The following is an 11,059-nucleotide window of genomic DNA, read 5'->3' on the forward strand; positions in this document are numbered from 1 at the left end:
TTAGAGGAACCTAGTTCTTCTAAGAAGAAGAAAAAGAAAGACGATAGAACTTTGCATGCTTCTAGTGAACCTACTGTAGACACACCTAAGAATCCCAACGATATTTCTATTTCTAATGCTGAAACTCAATCAGGTGATGAACATGAACCCAGTGATAATGTTAATGATAATGTTCATGTTGATGCTCAACCTAGCAAAAATAATGATGTAGAGATTGAACCTGTTGTTGATCTTGCTAACCCACAATCAAAGAATCAACGTTATGATAAGAGAGATTTTGTTGCTAGGAAGCACGGTAGAGAAAGGAACCATGGGTTCAGAAACCAATGCCCTTTCCTCCTAAACCATCCAAGTCAAAGGATGATGATGATTTTGAGCGCTTTGCTGAAATGATTAGACCTATTTTCTTACGTATGTGCTTAACTGATATGCTAAAAGTAAATCCTTATGCTAAGTATATGAAGGATATCATTACAAATAAAAGAAAGATACCGGAAGCTGAAATCTCCACCATGCTTGCTAATTACACTTTTAAGGGTGGAATACCAAAGAAACTTGGAGATCCGGGTGTACCAACTATACCATGCTCCATTAAAAGAAATTATGTTAGAACTGTTTTATGTGATCTTGGAGCCGGTGTTAGTGTTATGCCTCTCTCTTTATATCGTAGACTTGAATTGAATAAGTTGGCACCTATTGAAATATCTTTGCAAATGGCTGATTAATCAAGTGCTATACCTATCGGTATTTGTGAGGATGTGCCTGTTGTGGTTGCAAATGTCACTATCTTAACGGACTTTGTTATTCTTGATATTCCCGAGGACGATAGTATGTCTATTATCCTTGGTAGACCTTTTCTTAATACTGGAGGGGCTGTTATTGATTGCAACAAAGGCAATGTCACTTTTCATGTTAATGGTAATGAGCATACGGTACACTTTCCGAGGAAACAATCTCAAGTTCATAGCATCAATTCCATTGGAAAAGTTCCAACTATTATTATTGGAGGTTTTGAATTTCCTCTCCCTACTGTTAAGAAAAAGTATGATATTCTTATTGTTGGGGATTTTCATATCCCCATTGAGGTAACTTAGTGTTATTCGAAATTTCTCCGGTTCCGTGTTATTCGGAATGAGTTTGTTAACAAGACTTGATCAACCTTGTTAGTGGATTCATTTTGATGATCATGAGATGGACGAAACTAGAAGGCACAACCTTCTGTACCCTCTTTTTACTTTCTGTTATTTAGAATAAATAAAGCAAAAATAGTATTATCTGTCTGTTTTCTGAATTATCCGTGCATTAAAAAAATAGTCCGAAAATAAAAGTTCTCCAAATGCCCTGCAAATTTAGTATGATTTTTTTTGGAATATTTGAGGATTTTAGGCACTGAAATCACTGCAGGAGGGGCAAGCACTAGGCCACGAGAGTGGAGGGCACCCCCCCTATAGGGCGCGCCCCTGTCTCGTGGGCCCCTGGTGGCCCCCCTCCACTTATGCCAGCACCCACACACTTCATCTTCTACCCAAAAAAATCCCCATCCAGCTCAAGCACGAGTTCTAGCTCATTTTGCTGCGATTTTCGATCTCCTTGCTCAAAGATCCATTCACAAAACTGCTTTGGGAGATTGTTGCTTGGTATGTGACTCCTCCATTGGTCCAATTAGTTTTTGTTCTAGTGCTTTATTCATTGCAAATTTTTGCTGCATAGGTGACCATGTTCTTGAGCTTGCATGTTAAATTTATGAGGTCGCAAGCAATTCCAATGCATGATATAGGTTCTAGGCACTTGTAGGAGTAGTTGCTATCAATCTTGTTTAGTTTTATACACTTTTATTTTGAAGTTACTAAAATTTCAGAAATTTTCAGAAAATGTTGAGGAAACTTTTGAGGGGCTCTTCTAGCCAAAGCCCTTAGGAAAAACAAGCCAAAGAGAAGGAAAAATCCAAGTATAATCTTCCTCGCTTAGCGGAAGTACGGTCGTGTGAATGGCCATGTGAGGATTTCTTGAAAGAAGCTGGAATTCATGAAGATTTTTATACTTTAATCGAGACTGCAGGCCTCACCGGTTTCATCAACGACCGAATCGATCAGTATCTTTTACTCACCAATACTTTCATGCAAAACTTTTATTATTATCCTAAGAAGTCACCGCCTGCAGTATCATTTCATTTATATGATGAGTTCAGAGAAATGTCTTTATGTAATTTTTGCGCGGTATGTAGGATACCTTATGAGGGAGAATTAGAGGAACCCCATCGTGAAGATGTGGATGGCTTTGTTAAAACTATATCTGTAGAGGAGCCAAAGAAGGGTTCCAAGGCAAAAGTCTCTAGCATACACTTTCCTGTTTTACGCTACTTTGCCATATTTGCTAGTAGATGTTTGATTGGTCATGGAAATAGTGGCAACTTGAGCGTTCCTGATACACTACAAAAAAATACACTTCCGTGATGATACATGTTTGTCACAGTAGGTCGCGTTTTTTGTCATGCATGTACATCCATGACGATTTTATGACAGAATCAAGATAGTCATACCTGTGCTGTTGTAGAAGTGTTCCATGACATTACCAAAATTATCATCACGGAAGTGTCCACTTCCATGACGATAAATCCCGCGTCATAGAAGTGCTTTCATCAAGGGTGACTGACACGTCGCATCCACCGTAACGTAACGTCGTTAAGCTATCAGGTCGGGTTTTGGATCCGATAACCCGTTAACAGCCCCGACCAATGGGGATTTTTCACGTGTAAAATCATCATTTGTTGGAGGAAATACGTGTCGGCTCATCATTGGGACAGATGTCATCCACTCACTGGACAGAAGGCGCCTATGATACATCGACACATGGCACGACCCAACAGTGGCCCATTCCTGTGAAAAGGCCGGCCTGTTTGACTTGGTCAAAAGCTGGCGGCCCGGACCATGGAAAGCCTGTTAACGGCATGTTAGCATATAGCCCATTTACAGCCCGCTAACCCAAGGCCCGTTACGCCCTATGCGAATTAGGCCCAGTAGCGTCATCTAGGCCATCCAATATGATTCCAGCCCGTTTTCACTTCTGGCCCATGTATGGCCCATGACGTCTTTCGGCCCATATGAGGCCCTTTGTAACTTTTGGCCCATTAGCGGCCCGTGCTGAAACTGGCCTGTAATGAGCAATGTATTACTTTACACCCATTAACGGACCGCGGTGAAACTGGCCTGTAATGAACAGTTTAACACTTTATACCCATTAACGGGCCGTTATTCTGTTGGGCCGTTTCCAGCCCAAGTTAACTTTCAGCCTTCTGAGGACCCATTTATTCTTGGGCTCATTTGCAGCATTCGGTTACTTACGGCCCGTTACTGTCATTTTCTGCTTGGAGGCTAAATTCAGCCTGTCGTTACAGTCGGCCCGTTTGTGGTCCGTTAGTCTATTGGGCCTTTTTCATAGCATCACCAAATACGGCCTATTAACGGCCCGTTATGGTCAGCCCATACAACGTATGATTTCCATTATAGGCCCGTCTACGTCCCACTATAGGCCCGTACAAGACCCATAAACGAGTCGGCGGCCCATGGATCCTACGTGACGTAGAAGGCCCATGGATCCTGCGAGACGTAGAAGGCCCATGGATCCTGCGAGACGTAGAAGGCCCATGGATCCGACGGCCCGTGAAGGGCCATGGTCGGGAGAGTTGGCCCCCGTTTGAACGATATAGCATATTCAGAGAATTACCCTACTCAATACTATCACCTCTAAAAAGCATACACTATACAACAAAGAGATCAAGGCATAAAAAGGTAGAATAATCCTACACTATACAATAAAGAAATTACAGACGATTATACCCACTGGGCATTATGGTTCGGCACAGGTGATAATAAAGCATACACAAACAACAAATTACATACACTGGGTAAATACAGCTCATACATCATGGACGCGCATCAACTTAACTCCATTTGAACTATAATCTCTTCAGAAAATAGGATTGGCCGGATTCAGATAGCACAAATTTCAGTCTGCAAAATCTCCAATTCCTTCATGGTTACCTCGGTGTCTTGTTTCATTTTTTGACTCCTGTATCTAATACCTGCATGTCCAGTCTCAACTTGTTGATTATACATTGACAATCATGTACACGTTGTCTTGCCACCTCTAGTTGATGCTCGAGAACATCAGCACATTTCAATTCCAATCCATAATCATTCGGTAACAGCCATGCCGCACTGCTCGCAGATTTTTGTGTTGATGTCACTTCATCCTGAAATGTTTCTGTAAGTACACATGACTAGGGCAAAAATATAATTACAACAGTGAAGCAAACAAGACACTATTTTGTACTACATGGCAAAACAGGACTAACAATAATGTTACACGTCACTTTCACAAAAAAATGTTACACGTCATGAACCATAAGCAGGTGATATTTTAAAAATTATAGAAAAGATAGTCTATGCGGCCTGCATACAGAAATCCCTCTAAGCTCACAAGAGGAGCATGATGTTGGGGCCCAATCGAAAACACAGACAAGTTACAAATTTAGACAACACGTTGCGTATAAGTAAGCAAGCGGTTGGCCATTCTGTACCTCAATTAAAGTCTTAGGGAGCTGTCACGCCCAATATGCAATACTATCCTAAAGAGACTCGAAGGTCCCACCAAGGATAGAACCGCATATTGAAACACTTTTGCAAGGTGGATATCATTACATCAACATTACATAATAGATGGGGATACATACAAGAGGCATACAATGCCACACGAATACAACATCACAATACATGAGAGCATCATCCGACTACGGATGAAACACAAACAGAAACTCAAACGACATCCACCCAGCTGGCCCAGGCTGCCGACCTGGAACCTATCCCCTGATTGAAGAAGCGGAAGAAGAACTCAACGCAAGCAAGCATCACTCTCGCATCATGATCATCGCATAACCTGTACCTGCAACTGTTGTTGTAGTAATCTGTGAGCCACGAGGACTCAGCAATCCCATTACCATGGGTATCAAGACTAGCAAAGCTTAATGGGAAAGGAAGGGGTAAAGTGGTGAGGTTGCAGCAGCGACTAAGCATATATGGTGGCTAACCAACGCAAATAAGAGCGAGAAGAGAGAAAGCGGAACGGTCGTGAAGCTAGCAATGATCAAGAGGTGATCCTGAACTCCTACTTACGTCAAACATAACCCAAAACCGTGTTCACTTCCCGGACTCGCCGAAAAGAGACCATCACGGCTACACACGCGGTTGATGCATTTTAATTCGTATCTGGCATCAAGTTATCTACAACCGGACATCAACAAATTCCCATCTGCCACATAACCGCGGGCACGGCTTTCGAAAGATTAAACTCTGCAGGGGTGTCCCAACTTAGCCCGTGATAAGCTCTCGCGATCAACAAAGGATATACCTTCTCCCAGGAAGACCCGATCAGACTCAGAATCCCGGTTTACAAGACATCTCGACAATGGTAAAAGAAGACCAGCAAAGCCGCCCGATGTGCCGACAAATCCCGATAGGAGCTGCACATATCTCGTTCTCAGGGCACACCGGATGAGCAAGACGACGGGTTGGCATAGACCCTGGTTGCCCAAGGGGTGCCGGACATCGCTCGGTTTGGACCAGCACTCGGAGGAGAACTGGCCCGGGGGGGTAAAATAAAGATGACCCTCGGGCTCCGGAAACCCAAGGGAAAAAGGGCTAGGTGAGGCAAATGGTAAAACCAAGGTTGGGCCTTGCTGGAGGAGTTTTATTCAAAGCGAACTGTCAAGGGGGTCCCATAAATCACCCAACCGCGTAAGGAACGCAAAATCCGGGAACATAGCACCGGTATGACAGAAAATAGGGCGGCAAGAGTGGAACAAAACACCAGGCATAAGGTCGAGTCTTCCACCCTTTACCAAGTATATAGATGCATTAATAATATAAGAGATACTGTGATATCCCAACATAATCCCGTCCACCATGGAGCAATCTTCAACTTCACTTGCAACTAACAACGCTATAAGAGGGGCTGAGCAAAGCGGTAACATAGCCAAACAACGGTTTGCTAGGAAGGGTGCAAAAGGTTAGAGGCTGACATGGCAAATTGGGAGGCTTGAAGAGCAAATGATAGGTAGCGCAGCAAAGTGATAGAACGAAGCAACTAGCATAGCAATGATAGTAGTGAGATCCAGGGTAGCGGTCATCTTGCCTGAAATCCCGCTAGGAAGAAGAAGAGTCCATGAAGTAGACGAACAAACGTAGTCGAACGGATCCTCACAACTCCGGAATGAAACCAAAGCTAACGAGAGAAGCAACCCGGAAAGAAGAAAACAACATGGTAAACAACCATCACATAAGCATGGCATGATGCACAAGCAAGTATGATGCATGTCCGGTTTAATGAGGCATGGCATGGCAAAGTGCAACAAGCAATACTACAAGTTAAGTGGAGCTCAATATGCAACGAGTTGCATATTGACAAAACACCACATTGACATATTTAGTTTAATCTCGTTTAAGCTACCAAGCAATGTTAAATTTTGTTAAACATGGCAAGAGGTGAAGCATAATTAAACTACCTACCTAGGCAAGTTTAAATGAGGCCGGAAACAACAAACAATTATTCTGGAAAATCCCCATATGTGATTTATGAATTTGGTACTATTCTGCCCTAAACCATATTTTAGAGTTGTTAAACATGCAAAGTAAGTGAACCAAGTTAGTCTATGCATTTTTCCACCCCATTTACATATAAAGTTTATTTAAAACCGAGCTACAGTTATTTAGTTATGAAATAAATCATTTTAACATGGCATATTAGCAAATTTAAACAAACAACAAGTTAAACATTTTTAACATGGATAAAAGTTGCATATTATGAAACTAGATGAAATTCTACGCATTTTACATATATAAATTATTTTAATCTGGTGCACGGTTGTGGAGTTATTAAATGAATGAACATGAGGGTTTTTTCGTAAAACTGCAGTTCCTGGAAAAATAGCTAAAATCGTCCAAAGGAAAAAAACATGTCACGGGCCGAAACCACTAGAACTGGGCCGGACTAGTGAGCGCTGGATCTGGGACTGCTCACCAAGTGGCCTTGGGCCGTTCGGTGTAGAGGGAAGGCCGGGCAGGCCAGCGGCCCTGATGGAGTTGGCCAGGGGCGCAGTCAACGCGGGTGGGCTCATTCCTGAGCTGCTGCTCGATGTAGCGCGAAGCAAAGGCGGGGAGCAGAGGCAACGACGGCAGCATAGCACGGGGCAGGGCTCCGACGGCGCTGATCGCGAACTGGGGATGCCGGGACCCGAAGCAGAGGAGCGGGCGCAGCTCCGGCGATGGGGCTCACCGGCGACGCAGAGGATGGAACTTGCAGCGGTGACGACGAGGCATGGCAACGCAAGCGCGGGGACACGAGGGCGATGGAGATGCGGCGGGGCGCCGGAATGACACGACAGTGGCAGATCCGGGCGCGGGGAGCATGGATCCATCCATTCCCGGCACGAAACGACGGCGACAAAGCTTGATGCAGCGGCCATGGTGGTCTCCTGTGAGCGAAAACAGAGAGAGGGAGAGGGAGATCGTGAGAAAGAGAGATAGAGAAGCGGGAGGGGGAAAGGAGCGGGGATGACGGGGCACTCATCTCCCGCGAGGCTGGAGCGTATAGGAGGCTGGGACGAGCGGGACGGTGATGGAGCGCGAGGAAGCAGGGGCTCGCGAGGGGCGCTCGGGGTTTGCGGAGGAGGAGCGGCGATGAGCTCCTGTGCAGCACGGGAGCCCGCCTCCTGGTGGCTTGCATGGGCTGGAGGAGGGAGGCGCAGGGTCGCGAGGCCGAGGCCAGGGGGAACAGCGAGGCGGCACTGGTCTTGCAGGTGAGGAGGGATCGAGGCGCAGAGGGCATCGGGCTCCAGATCGATGCGAGGAAAGGCAGCCTTGGAGGAAGAAGGTTGCGAGGAGGCGTGGGCGCGGAGCAGCTCCACTCCTCTGGATCGAACAGGGAGGAGGAGGCGCTTGATGGAGTGGCTGGGCAAGAGGATCCAGGGAGATTGAGTGAGGGGATCCCGATGTGGAAGATGAGACACGGGGTGGCGGCGGCAGAGAAAGGATGGATGGGACATCTCCCTAAAATTTAGGGTTTTGTCTAATTTGGTTAGGGCTGCCCACTATATATAGTAGGTGGCTAATATGAGAGGGGAGTATGAGGGTAATCTGGACCCTTCGATTAAAATCGAATGACCGAGAATAAATAGGTTAGCATGTCCAATTAAGAAAACGGAGATGTTTCAAAGATGATTGGAGATGATCCGGACCCGTTGGCCATGACCGCGCGGGTCGGGTTCGGAAGAGGTTTCGGACGCGCGCGAGGGGTTTGAGTATTGCGCAAAGAGGGGTTAGGCAGTCAGGCAAGAGGGACTCGAAAAAACCTGGTTGGTCTTGGAACGGTCAAAGAAGGCAAGGGGAACGCGACAACTACGAACGGGTACGAGGTTTTATGAAAACATGTGGATGCAATGCGGAAGATGCTATGAGATGAGATGCATGACATGAACAAAATGCAAAACAAAAGACAAAACCCAACCACGAAGGAAAATATCATATCGCCTCTCTGGAAAAGGCAAGAGTTGCAGTTACGAATATGGAAAGTTGCATCTGGGGCGTTACAGGAGCATAATGAACAGCAGAGGGTTTCATACAAACATACTAAAGCAGGCAAAACTATGCAATCATTAGCGTAGTATAAACTAGATTGTGAGCCTCATGCAATAATAGCTGGTTAATAGACTTCAAAGCTTCAGGCACACTTTGGCAGAGTAATTAAATGGTAACGCCTTCAATTATGTCAACTAATAGTGATACAAGTACCGAACATCAGGCATAATTATTTGGGCATCTCATTAAGTGAGGACAAATAAAGCAATTGAAAAGAGAAAATTAACTCTGCCTGAAACATACAAGGAATTGAACTGTTGAGTTGCATACAGTGACTTACCTTAGCAGGTTGAAGAGGCTCAGCGCAGCTCCTACTTCTCTTGCAAGGCTCCTTCCTAACATCTTGTACTTGGAAATCCTCAATCTTATCTTCATTGCACCCCCTGTGCAAGGTGAACAAACTAGTTACTCGTCTCCTTGGAAGATAAATATGCATACTTTCCAGTCTGTGAACACAAAAGGATGAGATTATAACAAAACAACACCACATAATGAAACATGCCGCATCTCTTGCACTTGCACACAATGAAATGAGCATTTACTATGTATGCGCTATGTAAAAACTAGGCATGCCTTCGAACTGGATCTCCAGGTATTCTTGGAGAGCCTACTGTAGTGTACAGCCAAACCTTTATGTCACCTATGAGTTAGACACGGCCCCACTACAGCAGCCCTTAGTGTTTAAATCATTGACAAGCTCTGTTAGAGTGTTAGATCAAGAACATCAAGTAATCAAAGCAAACAGTCCTAGTATGGCTGGCTGATGCAAACAAGCAATTGAACAAATGTGTGAGCAAATCTTACATATCAAGAAAAGAAGCAAAGAAGGAGGCTTAAAGACCATCACTTGACTGACCAGATTTAAGGGGCATTTAAACATCATGTGCAACGTATGAACTAACATAAACATTGCATATTCCAGATTCTACAATGGAATGCACATGTATTAGGTTATGCCATGTATGATGATGCCTAAATGTACAGATAGCAGGCAGGAGTGACTCATCATTGCACGCACAATTGAATTGCAGGTTAAGGGCCAGTTCAATTCCGCCTTTTCAGGGCATATTATCAAAATAAGCCATAAAAGATGTAAAGAAGTCATTTTTGAGTTATGGGCTTGGGCTTAACTAATTTCGCTTTGGAGGGGGGGTGTTTCGGGTAGAACCTCACTAAAAATTGAAGGGAAGGGGAATAGTGAAATGACTCTATTGTCTGCCTATATTACACTCAAAATGCAACTGCTGATGCCCGTGTCACACCTGACCCTCAAGTAAAAACAAACACGCAAGCATTCATTGCCCTGCCCGCTTGCATCTCCTCTCCCCTTTCCCTCTACCTCGATCCCCTGCCTGCAGCACTAGGGTTCCTCCAGCGAGCCGTCGCCACTGGTCCCATCTGGCCTGGTCCTCGATGATGCTATGTCCAGCTAGGCTACATGGCTGGCAGGTAGGGGCAAATCTCCCTGGCTGCTCCTCCCTCTGGCGCCGGCCCTCATTCTCATGGTCTCCAGCAGCTGCTCCACTGTGGTTCGTCCAACGCACTACTCCGGCGGGCGCTGCACAACTACGGCTGATGCCACACTACGGCAGAAGGCACCTTGTTCCCCCTCCCCTCCTCCCAGGCCATGGCCTTGAGGTGCTGTTGAAGGATGAGCTCATCCAACAAGGTGAGGATCTCCTCTGATTTTTTGCCAAATTTTCATTCCGATCCACTATACGATGAATTGCTATGAGCTGCTTCTGCTGCTATATGATGCATTGCTATGAGCTGCTCCTGCTGCTTCTATATGATGCATTGCTATGAGCTGCTCCTGCTGCTGCTATATGATGAATTGCTATGAGCTGCTGCTGCTGTATGATGAGTTGCTATGAGTTGTTGCTGCTGCTATATGATGAATTGCTATGAGCTGCTGCTGCTGCTACTACTATATGATGAGTTGCTACAAGCTGCTCCTGCTGCTGCTATATGATGAATTGCTATGATAAGCTCCTGCTGCTGCTATATGATGAATTGCTATGAGCTGCTCCTGCTGCTGGTATATGATGAATTGCTATGAGCTGATGCTGGTATATGATGAATTGCAAATTGCTGCTGTTGTATGATGAGTTGCTATGAGCTGCTGTTGCTGCTATATGATGCTTTCAGGTGGTGCTGCTATATGATAATAACCAGCCACTTGGACCATCGAATTTCAATAAATAATTGTTCTTCATTTAGATGTGAGTCATGCATTCTTCGTTTAAATTAGGCAATGGGATCTCTATGGAAAACATTGACCAAAGTAGATTGTGCCATGTAGATGGTATCTTTGTATTTGCATTTTGAGCAAATAGTGATGGTCTGTTTTCCTATCATATTAATTACTG

The sequence above is a fragment of the Triticum dicoccoides genome, chromosome 7B (genome assembly GCF_002162155.2).
Source record: "Triticum dicoccoides isolate Atlit2015 ecotype Zavitan chromosome 7B, WEW_v2.0, whole genome shotgun sequence".
Taxonomy (NCBI): domain Eukaryota; kingdom Viridiplantae; phylum Streptophyta; class Magnoliopsida; order Poales; family Poaceae; genus Triticum; species Triticum dicoccoides.